This window comes from Lygodium microphyllum, chromosome 14, assembly GCF_053477565.2.
Source record: "Lygodium microphyllum isolate KBCC chromosome 14, Lygodium_microphyllum_v1.1.10, whole genome shotgun sequence".
NCBI classification, from domain to species: Eukaryota; Viridiplantae; Streptophyta; class Polypodiopsida; order Schizaeales; family Lygodiaceae; genus Lygodium; species Lygodium microphyllum.
In genome coordinates, this window is record NC_141148.1 from 130952799 (window position 1) to 130968712 (window position 15914).

A 15914-nucleotide genomic window follows, 5' to 3' on the forward strand; every position below is an offset into this window, starting at 1 on the left:
AATGAAAGTTTAAGTCAAACATATTAATGTATCTTACAAAATTGGAGATAATAGTACCAATTTATTTTCATCATTCTCTAGCTTAGTTGGATTCCATATATTAATTGATGATGATGCCTCATTGGTATCTTGCAATTCTTTAACATACTCTGACTACTCTCTTCCAAAATTGGAAATTCCAAGTTGGACTCGAAGGCGGTTGAGCTCCTCATCAATAATCCCCAACTCTTTCCTAGCATCCTTTGCCTTGTTGAAACAAAGAGAAAGGGCATGTCCTACATCAATAAACTTTTCATCTGTAATTTGAGTGTCCAGTTTAAGTAACTCTTCTTTCAATTCATTTTCGACATCAACTATGCCATTTGTAGCATCAAAAGCCTCTATAATGATCACTAAACAATAATCCTCCTTGGGATTGAAGAGCCTTTGGATTCTGATAGTAGTATGTATTCTTTGCCCCTAATAGGGAAATTTGGAAGAGATGGAACGGTATAAAAAGAAGAGGAGTCAGACACAATATCTACATTTACATGACTTTCTTCAATAATGGTCTCAGCTTTGAATTGGGCAACATCTAGTTTGTCATCAATATATGCTTCTTGTTGAGGGTCCAAGCATTCCTCTACATTACTCTCATTTTCTACCTCATTCAAAAGGTAGAATCTTAAACATTTTGGGTCCTCCAATTATTGTTCATCAAATTTGATAGGATATTTGATGTTGAGGGTTGAAATGACCTGTGTTTTTTGGTTGATTTTTGTTGTTTTTTAGGGCTGAATGGATGGTTTTACATTATGATTGAATGTTTTGAAATCGGTTTGAGAGTGTTTTGGATAGGGTGGAAGGGTTTTGATAAGCTCATGATGTTTTTCAATAGAGATATGAGGCTCTGTGATGTTTTGATGATGTCCTGATAGTGTCTGAAGAGCGGATGCAAGAGGAGTTCATGAACCTCAGTCAGTAACAAGTAGAAGCCTATGTATTGGGAATGGAATCCATACTAAAGAGATAGACCAAACATCACTTGGATGAAGGCATCCAGAAGGGAGTTTTCCTTAGAGGCCTACAACCAAAAGTTTATAAGTTTGTGGAATTGAGAAGACTAGGTAACCTGCAAGCTATTGTGGAAGGTGCAAGATTATATGATGAACTTGAAGCAAGGTTGTCAATGACCTCAAGAAGAGGAGTCTTACCTCCTCCCATGCCATGAATGATATACCCACCAAATGTAGTCGTCTGACTCAGACTGAGGCTCACAGGCAGGAGATGACAAGGCATGACAAACATGACTGCTAACACCAATTTCTGGCACGCTTCCCAAGGCTGTTGGTAAACCCTAATTTATGCTTTGAATTAGGGTTTACACACAGAAATTTGCAATGTCTCAACCTCCAAGGGTTCAAATACTGAGATCTTTAGAGCAAGGCTGTGAAATGGCTGGGAGATGAGAGAGAAAGCTGTAGAGAGAGAAAATTCAAAGTTTTGTCATGAAGAATGACTAAAAATCAATCAAATGCAATTGCCACATTGCCACAACAGCATTAAATGCTATTGCCTATAGCTGAGACATCCAAATCAGCTATCACCTTGTACCTGAAAGCAATCGCCCAACTATGGAGCGTCCAAATCTGCAATCGCCTCCTCAAACTCACTCGTGGTGGTGGATGATTGCAATCGCCTCCTCAAACTCACTTGCGGTGGTGGTTGGCTGCAATATCTGAAAATAGGCTAGCCATGGTTGCTCACAGCTCTCCCACATTTACTATAGCAAGAATCCTCTCGTTTTTCCTCTTCTTCAACTTTTACTAGCGTGTATAGGCAAGTTTGCCAAGTAGCAGCCTTCCTTAATGGGTTTTCCAACATTATTCATCATTAAATATTCATTTTCAACCTTTAATTATCAAAAATTAATTTAATAATTATATTGGTGCCCAAAAAAATAATTTGACTGGCAATAATTAAATCGGCTAGACATCTTTCACTTCCGAGTCTCTATGTGCCATCTTTGACCATTAGATCGACGTTAGATACCATTAAACGCCACATCTCTAGAGTCACCAACTAACACTTATGGCCAAATGAATGACCTAGGCAAACAATTGACACCAGATACTACCAAGTACCTGTGCAACATAACTTATAGCAACTTTTGCCCTTGACATCCTGTGATTTTCTCAAATCCCAGGCTCGTAAATTTACTCGTGACGAAGCTTGAGTGCAATGGTGTTTGCCTTGGAGAAGTTCCGACACTACCTATTGTCAATGCACTTCAAATTCTACATGGAACATGAAGCCATGTCCTTCTTAATGAACAAGAATGATGTGAAGGAAATAATGATGAGATGGTTCCTTCAATTTCAGGAGTTTGTCTTTGAAGTGGTTACCAAACCCGGTTGCTCTCATGTCCTGGCTGATAATCTTTCACGGATCCCTCAAAGCGATGACGAAGAGCAAGATTATCCAAAGCTTCCTGATGCTTTCTTGTTTCTAGTTAAAGTTGTTACCCCCTGGTATGTAGATATAGTCAACCTCTTGGCAACCAAATAGTATCTCCCTAGTATCTCAAGCTGTGAGAAGAAGAAACTTTTGTTGGAATCAGCCCCCTACACCCTATTAGGTAGTGCTTTGTGTATAAGAAAGGAAAAGACAAGGTATTGTGAAGATGTGTTGTAGAAGAAGAGATCGAAATCATGCTGAAAGCATGCCATGACAAGCCTTGTGGCAGGACACTTTGCAGAAGAAGTGAGAGTGAGAAAGGCCTTGCTCATAGGATATTGGTGGGCGACCCTCCACAAGGATGCCTATGACTATTGCAAATGTTGTGATGCCTATTAGAGAGCCTACCAAATCTAGTGCCATGCCACTATAGCCCATTCTTTCCCTAAAGCCATTCGAGAAATGGGAAATTGATTTTGTTGGATCCATTAATCCACCAACCAGAAGGAAACAGAACAGATACATCTTGGTTTGTATAGACTATGTGACAAAGTGGTGTGAAGCCAAAGCTCTGAAGTGGGATGATGGCAACAGTGTGGCCCTATTCCTATATGAGAACATCATCACCCATTTTGGTAGTTCTTCCCTGGTGCTTGTAATTGATAGATGTACTCACTTTCTTAATAAGATTATGGAAGAATTGATAGAGCTGTATAATATATACCATCGTAAGTCCACACCCTATTACCCCAGAGCCAACGGCCAAGTCAAAGTTACCAATCGTATCCTCTGCTCGACTCTGATAAGAACGATTACTACACATCGTCGTGATTGGGACGATTGACTTATAGAGGCCCTTTGGGCATATTGAACCTCCCATAAGGTTACTATAGGACAAACCCCTTTCTAGTTGGTATATAAAACAGAAGTCGTCTTCCCCGTTGAACTCAAGCTACCCTTTCTCTACGCATGGCTATCAAAGAATGCTTCAAAGATGAGAGTCCCTACAATGCCGTCTGTTGTATTTGGAATGTCTAGATGAGACTCGCAAGATGGCCCTACAGTGCATGGAAGCCACACAAGCTCATAGAAAGGTCTATCATGACAGTTTCATCAAGCAAAAAGAGCTCAAAGAAGGTGACTTGATCCTAGCCTATGATTCGCAATTTGGCAAGTTTTCAGGCAAGCTTCAAAAGCATTGGATAGGCCCTTATAAGGTGCTTTTCGTCAACCCTAATGGCTTCAAATAGTGATCCCTTCTTGATTAATGGCTATCGTCTCAAGTTGTATTACGCTCCCTAGGGATCCTGACAATCACCACTGATAGCTCCCTCATTCCTTACATGATGGTCAATACGGCTTTACCTAATACTCATGATAACCCTCTTGTTGATCCTGATGATGTGGCTTCATTCTATTAGCTCCTCGACCATCTTTTCCCCCTCCTTGGCTTTCTTTCTGTCTGATGCAGTAGAGGTGGCGAGGATGGTTATGATACATGGCGTTCCTACCCTATTCCTCTTCCAACAAAAATTAAAAAAAACAACAAAAATAAACATATATCGGTCGTGGGAGAAAAGGACTTGAGTCCTTGTCATGCCGACCTATTCTTGAAGAAAAGGTAGAAACACCCTCGGGATTAGGGAAAAAGAAAAGAAAAGAAAAAAAGCATTTAAAACAAATCTTACCCCTCCAACAGACATCTTCTACAAATAATCGAAGTACTAGACTTCTTGGCTACCTCCTTGGGTACACCTCATCTTCAACACCATGCTGTCAGCAAACTGATGAAGTCAATCTTCATCAACAAACCTAGAGTGATGTGAGCTTTCATCCTAACTAGATGGGGATCTGAGTATGGGCTGCTCTTTGTATCCATCAATAGAGCGTGAGATAGAGGGTGGGTTGAGTGACCAGTCATTGCCTGCTATATCCACAAGAGAGGTGAGATATGTGAATGGAGAGTTGCATACATGGGATAGGTCTCTCAATGCACAAAGCACAAAATTATTACTGTGTATGGCACTATAAGGCTCCCTGGCCTTTCTTCTTGCACCATATGTTGACACAGGGCAGGATGCATTGTTGCACCATCAATTGCGCACAAGGCATACAACCTTTGCACAAGTGTTAGTGAGGATTCAATTAACGGGATGTGAGAAACTCGACTGCTCTCCTCTTGTCATCAACAGAGAGTGAGACATAGGGGGGCTGAGCATGATTGATTTCCCTCCATTAATTGAGAGGTGAGAATTGAGAGACGTTTTGACACTTAGAGATAGCTACATTCTCGTTTCCCTATGCACACACAAGACATGCCTCCTCCACCATCACTATACATCCCATTCTGTTCGGCACACTGCACTATAAGGCTCCCTGGCCTTCCTTCTTGCGCCTATGCCAAATGGGTTGGGATGCACTAATGCACCATCAACTGTGCACATTGGCATACTCCCTCTGAACCATTCCCTTTATCAATTTCTAAACTAGATGTGAGCTACGGTCTTCAATCATTCTTCTTTGAGTGATGTAAGCCATGGGTGAGTGACTGATCTATCATTTCAACATGAGTGATTGTCAAGATTGAGAGTTGTATACTTTTTCATTAACAACCTAACCAACGTTTCAACAACAAAGCAACCTCCCTAGGTGCTACTACATGGTCCTTGTGCTATGTTGGATGAGTGTGACACGGTGATCTTTGTGGTATCTCCTACCGACAACTACAATCCTTCATGCGACAACGATGGTTTTCCTTGATCAGCTGCAAATTGGGCCAAGTTTTTCTAATCCTATTCCTTTTTATTTCAAGAGTCAAACATGTTTTAAGTGTGGGGATGTACGTCTATGGGCTATGATCTCGTGTTAGGCCCTTGTCGCGTCGTCAATCTGATTTACTAAGGTCTTAAGTGTGGGGATGCATCCCTGTGTGTTCAATGTGTATACCCTCATGGAAACATCCCTATTGGATGATTTGTGTATACCATGTCATAGTCTTGCCCTAATGGGGTCCCTTACCCACCCACCCATCCTCTTTTCAACACGTTTTGGGGTTGTTCCTTGATCGTTTGCCTTTTTTCTTTATTTTTTCACTTTTTCATGTGAACGCACCCTATGCTTTAACTTCCAATCTAACCTTATAGCTCTATTTGTCCCTTTGAATTGGCCGCTTTTCCTTTTTACAGCCCCCTGTTCCGAGACACGAATCATGAGTTATTAATTTCTACCTATTTAACGAGTTTCCATGCAAATGTGCCTTTTTTGCTTCGGAACAACAATCTAATGTGACCGTCTTGACCTACACCTTCCCCTGGAAATTTTTCCTTTTTATTGCCTATCATTTCGATGTACGATTTATCCATTATTAAATTTTCCATCTATTCGAGCATTTTTGTGTATGTTTTTGACTGTTTTTTTCCATGTGAACCTGCCTTAACCACCTCAAAATTCTCTTTTGATTTCACAGCCCTGTCCGGATTGGTCCTTGACATGATTTTCCTTTTTCCCCCATCCCGATCCGCCCCAGCAATTTTATTTTATTAAAATTTTTGTAAATTTTTTAGCTTGTTTTCTCCTATTTTTTCCATGTGAACGCCCCCTAATGCCCTCGAAACTGTGTTTTGACCTAAGATCCTTTCCCATCAACTTCCCCTAGCATTTTTCATTTTTATTGCTCTCCATTCCGAGGCATAGATTTTCCCATATTAATTTTCGACTCTGTTTTTGCTGGTATTTTTTCCTTTCTTTCCAAACACACTCTACCATTCCCAGAACCGCGTTCAACCTTACCCATCCTATCTGACCCCTTCCTGCAAACAATTTTTGCATTCATCTCGCTAGGTTTCGTCCACCGAATCTTCCCGTATTAATTTTTATTTCCAATTTTGGGTGCGTTTTTACAGTTTTTTCCATGTTAATGCATCCTCTCCTGTCAAATTGTGTTTTCATTTGACCGGGCTATCCAACACATTGTTTTGCACGTTGTCGGATTTTTTGGAATTAAATTTTCTATGATTTTACGTTCTAAAACTACACGTATTTGCGCGTGCACATTCTCGCTTCCACCTTCTCAGGCACGTCGACGCATCCCTCTCGCCGTCCTCCCTTGCACGCATCTTTCTGTACGTCCTCTCAATTCCCGACACACAAATTTTTAACCCTTGCCTCTCGCACACACGCGCGGGACAAGAGTGCCATTGGTCATTTCATTTTAAATTTTTTAACAAAAAAAACCAACCAAAAAAGTAAAAAAAAACCCAATATAAACCAAAATAAAACAAGAATTTAAACCAAAAAAAAAAGAAAACAACTAAACTAACCCCAACACACACAATTCCCCCTACCCCCCTATTTAGCCCTTCCTTCCCTGGCAAGTCCTTTACTCCCCCCACTTGCCCTCTTTCCCCACTCGGCCCTCTACCTATCCCTTGCCCCTACCCTTCCCTTTGCGACCCCCCATCCCCTCATGACCCCCCCTCCCTCCCTCATGCCCCTTTCCTTATCCCCCCTTCCCCCCCACTAGCCGCTCCCCTCCCTCCTCCTTTCCCCCTCCCGAGCACCCTCCCCTCCTCTCTCCTCCTTCTCCCTATCCTCCCTCTTCCTCCTCCCCAACTGCCATACTACCGCTGTCGCTTGGGGTTTGCCTCGAACGCCCACCTGGAAGTGCCATTGACACCTGTCATTGCTGTTGCCATCTAATTGCTCATGGCCGCCTGGTGCCCAGCTCATTGCCGCCAAAAATGGTCATCATTGCCCAGGACACTTGCTGGGACGTCACCTGGACACCACTGATCTGTCCTGGGCATTTGCCTCCCTGCAGCAACCTGACGTTGCCGCCATCTGCCATTTGGCTGCCCCTTGATGCCCACCTCGCTATAGCAGCCCAAGGCCACTAATGTCCACCATTGAGCCGCCCTTGACACCTAGTCGTCGCCTAAACACTGCCTCCTCTCTCTCTCTCTCTCTCTCTCTCTCTCTCTCTCTCTCTCTCTCTCTCTCTCCCCCCCCCCCCCGTTACGAACCTTCACAGGACTTCATGGTAAAACCTGTCATGAGGCACAAAAAAGGCATAGCGGAATGGCACACGAGATATATCAATAAGGAATCTTTGTATTCATGATATCAAAAGGTACAACATTGAGGCACATCTCAGGAATACACCCTCGTGATGCCGCACATATGAGGGTTCACCACTGAGCATAGGGAATCACATGTAGAGTGGAAACCAAGCTAAGCTTAGAGTCACAACTACTCCCTATATAGGTGTTTATGGCTCCTATGCCATGGTATAGCTACAAAGCCCATACCCTTACACTCACCCCTACTTAACGAATTGTTGTCCTCAACAATTAAGGGTGGTTTCTTGACTCATTCCTCGATCTTAACATAGATTATACTATCAAGATGGTCAATGTTTGTTGGTCTAGGACTGACTTCTTAGTGGGGCCTTAACATAGCCTTTTCTATCAAGCTGGTCAGTGTGTACCGCATTATGACTTGGGGGTCTTAACACTGCTTATGCTATCAAGTTGGCCAGGGTCTGCTGCCCATCTAGACTTAGTTCTTTTATTATTTTTCATTCCATTCCACCATCGACTCAATTACATTTGAGGAGTGGATGCTTCATAGCCCTAACTTGAGGTGACTTGGTGCTTATGGCTTTGCATGCCAAGCTTTGTAGGTGTGATCCCATGTTGTCGCGTTGTTGGGGTCAAGGCGTGGTGGTGCATTGGTGGTTGCCATGTTGTGCCATGCCTTGAGGGAGGTAGTCCATTGAGTAGCTCCTTGCATTGAGCCTCCCTTTCTTTATGCCGTCGCCTTGGGCCTTGGGGACTTGGGTCTCTTGGTTCATTTGCCAAGACGCTTTGCCCTCATCGCCAAGTAAAGTACTTGGGCTGTTTTCTTTTGCCTCTTTGCCGAATCCTTCTTGCTTGCTTTGTACTTAGACAAGTCGGTTGGTTCAGCATGCCTTCTCGCACGGAAGGTGCGGTCTTGGTGCATGGCACCTCTTTGGCTCTCCTTAGCCTCATTTGGAGTTGAGGTTCTTGGTGAGGAATGGACTAAGTCATCACACTTAGGCTGAATTTTGGGTTGCAGAAGTAGAGGTATCTTTGAAGTTCTTGGGGTGACACCCATTTGTGAGGTGCTTGGTGTGTCACGGATCCATAAGATCGGGATGACAACTCCTTGCATTGCTTGCAGCCTGAATGTCGAGATCTCAATCTTTGTTAGCATTGAGTATGGTCCCAACAGATTCCATAGTCCAAATACCTTCATCTTAAGAGTGAGTTGGAGAGTTCTTCAAGGCTCAACTAGCAAGGTTCCCTTCCATGGCACTAAGTTACCTTGATCAGACCATATTGCAAGCACTCCCTCATGCTCTCCCTTCTTTGAGGCTTTGTCCTCTGACTCCTTTCCAAGCTCATAAGGGTTTGCCTCTTTGAGCTCAAAGGAATAGCCAATGACTCCATTGCTGAAGTGCAATTGGTTCTTACTTTGATCCGAGTTGGCTAGGATGGGGTGTGGCCTTGGAGTAAAAGCTAGGGTTGCTTCATCCTTACCCATGATTTGAGTGGGGGGGTTTTGGAGGCATCTTCATCCTCATCTCTCATCTTGGCTTTGTTGGCCTGCCTCCATTTCTTGGCGCTTGGTTTCGCCTTCTTCTTCATCTCATTCTCATTCTCTTTCTCCTCTATCTTTTGCTTTTTTCGTCCTTCTTATCTTCCATCTTTTCTTCTTTGGCCTTCCTGCCTTGATCTATCTTTTCTTGCTCTTCTTGCTCTAGCCTATCTTCTTCCTTTGGCTTCCTATCTCTCCATACTTGTTCTTGCACTTTGCTCTCTTTGTCTTCTTCTTCTTGCTCAATGTTTTTTCTAACTTTTTTCTTCTTGTTTTCTTCTACTTGTTTTCTCCTATTATAGTCTAGCTTCTCCTTTTCTTCTTTCTTCTTCCTAGCTAACTCTACTTGTTCTTCTATCTCTTTCCTTCTATTTTCTTGTCTCATCCTTTCCTTGATTTTCTCTATGGCTCCATCTAACAACTCTCTTTCTTCTTCTTTCCTATCATCTTCTATCTCATCCCATATTTTTATGATTCTCTCCTTAAACTCCTTTCCTAGCCTATCATCATTGGACTATGAGGGTTTGGTTGATTCTTGTTGTTGGGGTTGTCGAGGTCGAGGTGTTCCAAGATCTGGGCTGAGCTCATCCTCCCCTCTTCTTCTTTCTTCTCTTCTAACTCCTTTTTCTTTTATTTTTCTTCACCTATATCATCATCTAAAGTAGAAGTGTTGGTTTTGTGTAGCAGATGCCCTACCCCAGGTATTATCACCCTTCCGTTCTCATCTTCCAACTCTATCTCTTCATCTATTTCTTCATCATCTTCTTCATTAGAGGCATCCCATGCCTCACAGGAGGGCGCCAACCTAGCCACACCCTCAATCTCAGCGGGTAAAGGTGTTCCAAGATCAGGATCGAGCTCATCCTCCCCCTTCTCCTTTTCTATCACTGGTTCTTCAACCAATCGGGTTGCAACTTGTGGGTACAATGGTTCATCCCTCTAACATGTCCACCTTGCTTCCTCTTCTTTTCTATAGCCTAACTCCATCATAATATTTTCTACTTTTGAACTCAGATACATTTTCCATCCTTCTCCCTTCACATAGTATTCCATCATTTCTTCCTCTTCCGAGACTTCTTTATTTTGGCATTCTTCGGGATAGGGGTAGTTGGTGTTGAGGTATTCTCCTTCTGGGTGGTACTTGATGGGAAAATCTTCATGATAGCAGTATCCATCTCCTTCAGGAGGGTTTTCTTTTCCGAAGTATTAATCTTTAGGGTAGCCTTCAGGGTAGTAGTCTTCTGGATAGTAGTCGGGGTAGTAGCCATTGGCTTCTTCTTGGGGGTGAGGTGTTCCAGGATTAGTGTTGAGATCATCCTCCCCCTTGTCTTCATCTTCACCTTTGTCCAACCATATTTCTTCTTCTTCTTTCACCTATTCTTGCTTCTCTTGGCTCTTTGGTCCTTCTTTGTTTGGCTTTGCTCCATTCTTCAACTCTTTGACTCTTTCAGCCTGCATCTGCTTTAAGTATGGTTCGGCCCTCTCTTTGGCTTTGCAATCTCCCAATCCCACCTCAGTATGATTTTCTCTTGTAGCTCCATGTCAAGGTCTCGGCCATCTTCACTTGCCACAATCTGGCTTTCTCTTGCACCATGATCAACTAGTAGTCAACCTCTTCCAGGTCTTCATCTAGCTCTTCAGCCTTCTCTTCGAGATCATCTAGCACGTCGTCTCCTTGATGGGTCTTCCTTAGCATGTCAATGGTTTTCCTTGTCTACTCGATCATAAAGAGCCGCAGCTCTTTCTTCTAATATGTGATTTTGAGACAGTGACATAGCTCCTCTTCCTCTTCAAAGAAAGTGTCCTCCCACAGCCTTAGCTCTTTCCAAGACATTTTGAATGGTATGCCGCACGTTCTTATCATGCCACAGCTCCCTCTCAACTTTTTTGGCACATCAAGTTCCCTTCCAATTTTCAGTAAAAAACTCATCCGAGAGGGCGTTGCACCGTGTCATGTCGTGTCGGGATCGTGTCGCATCGTGTTGTGTCATGGTCGACGTGTTGCATTGCATGACGTATTATGGTAGGATCTCCTCCGCGTCTGTGAGCCTGCTCCCCTTTCGAGCTAGTATGCTCCGCACTAGAGTTTCTTTGATACCAAGTGTTACGGACCTTCACGGGACTTCATGGCAAAACCTATCATGAGGAACAAAAAGGCACAGCAGAATGGCACACGAGATATATCAATAAAGAATCTTTGTTTTCATGATATCAAAAGGTACAACATTGAGGCACATCTCAAGACTACACCCTCGTGATGCCACACATATGAGGGTTCACCTCTGAGCATAGGGAATCACACATAGAGTGGTGTTTACTGCAACACCAACAATAGGAAAAAAGCGAGAAAATAGAAAAATCTGAGAAACAGGAAAAGGCATAGGGCATGCATGAAGAAGGTGCCCAAAAGAATAATAAGTCCAGAAAAAATCCAAAAGCATGGGAACAACTGCCAAAAGTCCAAGATGCAGCACCGAAGTCTGGAGGAGTTAAAAGCAAGAAAGCGCACCTTTTGTAACAAGCTGGGAATAAGGATTTGGTGTAAATAATATTGATATTATGCCATGTCACATTGACATTGGTATAAAAGGAGAGGATATGTAATTTTGGATATCTTTTTGACACATTAATACAATTACAATCCTTCTCTCCCATCATGCTCACAGCTTCTATGGCTTCTCCCTCTTTCATGTCTTCCTCTCTCCAAATCTAATACTTCTCTCTCCTCGTCACTCTCCTTCTTCTCTCTTCCTGCAGTATTTCTCTCTCTTCTGTAGTATTCTCTCTCCTCTTTCTCTCTCCCTAGTTCTCTCTTTGACAAGTGGTATCAGAGTATTGGTCTTTGATCCTTTTTTTTCTTCTATTTTCAGTCCTATTTTCCTCTATCAAAATCAATTTCAGACAAAAATTGTACAAGACAGTGACTAGTGGAGTGTTGCAGATCATCTACAGTTAGTAAGAGACTACATCTGGAGATATCCAAGGTCAGATATGGTGGAGAATGGCTTAAGTGGCAGTTCATCATCAAACTTCATGCAAAATTGGAGGTAACTAGGGTAAAGGAAGGTTAACCGGGCTTAGTTAGAGGTTACACTCCAATTACTTTTCAAAATGGAGCTTCTCTTCTCTCTCTTTCAAGCTTTTGGCTGAAGCTTCCATGGTGGCTACCAAGAAATCTTCAAAGATCTCTCTCTACTAATCATCTTTCACTGTCAAATCATGGGGCAAAGATTCCTTGAAACCTAAGCTTCAAGAGGAGTATCCTGATCAGGTAGTGATGCAGGAAATGGAGCAGAATATAGCCTGAAAAATGCATCGAAATTTGCATTGAATTCCCTGCTCTCCATCTCTGCTTGATCTACTCCAGATCTGCCCCACCGATTGATCATTTTCCTTGAAGCACTTCATCAACATCTGTTACAGCAACTCTCAGCTAGAGGAGAACTCTAATCATCAACTTCTTTGTTCAATACCCTACAACACAGCAGGGCAGCCATAGCCATAGATCTGGAAGCTCAAATTTCTTCAAATTTTGGACTTCTCTAACCTCCAAGGCTTCTCTAGTGCTATGTACAAGTCGGATAGACTCCAAGATTGAAGACATTGAGGAGATTTCAGCCCGTGGAGGACATTGGAGCTCAAATGGAAGGATTATTTTGGGGCTTTTCTTCAAGAGGCTTGAATCAATGATATTCAAGTGTTCAAGCAAGGCCGAGGCATTGATTCTTCACGGATTTAATCATATTGGAGCTTGTATGGACTGATTCTATGGAGATTTCAAGCTTTATGATGGATTTATGGTGGAAATTGAAGAATTCTTCTATCAATGGGATTGGAGCTGACATCTATCATATTCTTCAAGATTATTTGAGGTATTTCTTTTACTAATCTCTAAAATCTCTCAATAATCCATTTGCTATTGCTTTTTCACTTGTTGATGGGAGATTATCGATCAATTAATTCACTAAATTGATCAATAGATCAAAGATTAGTGTTAATTTTCATTGATTTCAGTCTATTCCATTGAATTTTATCTTAATTTAATCATTACTTCATCATAGATATCATTTGACAAGCTTGATGCATAACCTTGATTTGTTTTGGATGAATTCTTTTGCCCAAGCTAAAATATTGTACAAGGGTAAGTACTAAAGCAATTAGTGAGTCACTGAATTGCATTGGTGAGACCCTTCCCCTATCCAAACTTTCAAGATTCCATTCAATTGCATCTCATGAAAGGTGGAATGAATATTTCAGAAATGCATCTCATGTTGATTGATTAGATTACTAGCTACTGCCATGTTGATATACCCACCAAGGAAAAAGGTGGATGCCGGGGAAGATAGTGGGACAAAAGAGAGGTGACCCTCCCTCACTATCAAAGATCCCGAAGGGGTGCAACCAACCGACCCGGGGGAAACTTTGCCCACCTCCCGATGATTCGGAGCCCGTGTAGGGAGCCTGTCATGCCATTTTATCCCTTACACAGGTATAGTGAGTGGAGAATTGAAGATTGAAGACTTTCCAAAGGCTCAAGTACCTATAGGTTCAAAACAGGGTAAACCATGAAATTTACAGGGCACTTATAGGGTATTTACAGGTGGTTACAGGTACACCCTTCAGTACTGAAGTACAAGTGCAGGTACTACAAGGTACCCATAGGTCCTATCCAGCCTTCTACAAGGTTTGGTAACCATTTGGGGTTACTATCTTGCATTACAGGGTCAAAACATGGCACTTATAGGTTTAGATAGGGTGCAGGCCTGGACAGTTCAAACTCAGAAATCCAGCTACAGAATTTTCTGTCCTAAATTTTTTATAGTGTGCTATAGCTCATCTCTAAGAGCGAATTCTTGGCTTCGATTTGAACTAAAAAATTGTGAAATCGGAGTTCCCTAGCAAAAGTTATAGCCATTTTTCTGACAGGGAGTATTGCAGGACTGCACTATTATGGCAGGGCATAAATGTAAAAATAAGGTCCATGAAGATTATGCTCAACAAATCAGGGATTCCATGTTGGATATTACACCTCAAGAGATCCTTGAAGAGCCCTCAATAACAAGGGAAGTCAATATACTCAATAATACATTGTGCGCTCCATGAACAAAGACATAGGGAACGACATGAGGCCATATTATCAAGAATGGAGCAAATGGTTTTGTCCTACTGATCAAACGAATTCTTCCATTGAGAAGTTGGTGGATTCAACAACTCAAACAAAGGCTTCTATTGATAAGTTGGTGGAATCTAATGCTCAACTTATGGTACAATTCTCCCAATGGACACAAATGCAAATGGGATCAAAAGAAGCTAAGAAGAAAGCTTATTCAAACAGTGAGCTTTCAGTCCCACTTCAGCCATCTAACCAAAATGGTCATGGACATGGGATTATTAGAAGAAGACGCATCCCAAATAGCCACTATGAAGTAGGAGAGCTTCACAACAATATGATGACTATTTGGGCAGTTTGAATGGAGCTAATTCTCAAGCTTTTGGGCTGAATACTCAAATTCCTAGGGGTTCTCTACCAACAGGAAGATTACATAGTAGTTCTCAGCCACCTATTGGGAGATTTCCATCTCGATTCGGGGGTTCCATACATGGTAATCATGATCAGTCTATTTTGGGACAGCAACCATTTCATGAAAGAGAGCTAAAGGACAAGATTATTCTAGCTAAATTTAATGGTCAGTCATCTTCACCATCTGATTTAGAGGAGTGGACCTCTAAGATGGATTCCTACTTTGACATATTCCCTAAAACTGATGACATGAAGTTTCATTTTTCTTCCTTGCATTTGGAGGGATTTGCCCATACTTGGTGGAGGTATATAAAAAAAGAAAACATACTTGTAGAGAATTGGGAAGCTTTTAAGGCACTTATGGCTGAAGTATTTGTCTCCCCTCTTGAAAAAGAGAAATTAGCACGGAGATGGTATGGTTTGGAACAAAGGGGCCTAAGTGTAAGAGAGTACACTAACCAATTCCTCAACCTAACCATGTATGTGGAAAGCATCAATGTGATGAGTCTAGGCTCCATAACTTTATGTATGGTTTAGAGCCATCTTTATCATGCAGCTGATGTCATGGCACAAAATCCTATTTCCCTCTTTAAGGCTATTGAGCTTGCAGAGCGCTATGCAAGAAAGTATACAATAGAATCTTCATTTCAGCCTGGTTTTGGATAACCAAGGACTGTTTTTAAGCAGGGGCAAGTTGGTAACACTTATGGCAATAATCATGTGCCAAATGGGAGCTTACGGGTACCAACTTATCCTCCATTTAATGCTTGTAGACCTCAAAGTAATTTCAGGATAGCAAACAGTCCAAGAGTTGATTTCAAACAAGGGGACAGCAAGCCTAAATCCATTTCAGCCAATACGAATCCTAAATCTGTTCCTATGGATCTTTATAAAGAAAGAAAGGAGAAAGGCTTATGTTTCAAGTGTGGGGAAAAGTATACACCTGATCATGCCTCAAAGTGTGTATACAAAAATGTCAAACCCAAGCTTCAAAGTATGTTAGTTTTTGAGGATTGTGAAGATGGCATGGATGAAGCTAATGCAATTGCACTTAATGCTGAAAATGAAGATCTTGAGGAAGAAGTTGAGCAAGAGTACTTCTATGATCCAGCCGACTCTTTTCCTTTTGATCCAGGTGGAAGTGTTCCATTTGATCCAGGTGGGACTTGTTATAAGCCGCTTGTTGCCACTAATTATTCTATTTCTATGGATGCTTGGACAGGATCTAAGAGCCCTAATACACTCCGTATGAAGGGAAGCATATGTGGAAAGCCAGTGTTCATTCTAATAGACAGTGGAAGTACTCATAGTTTTGTAAATAAGTCCATCATGGACAAAC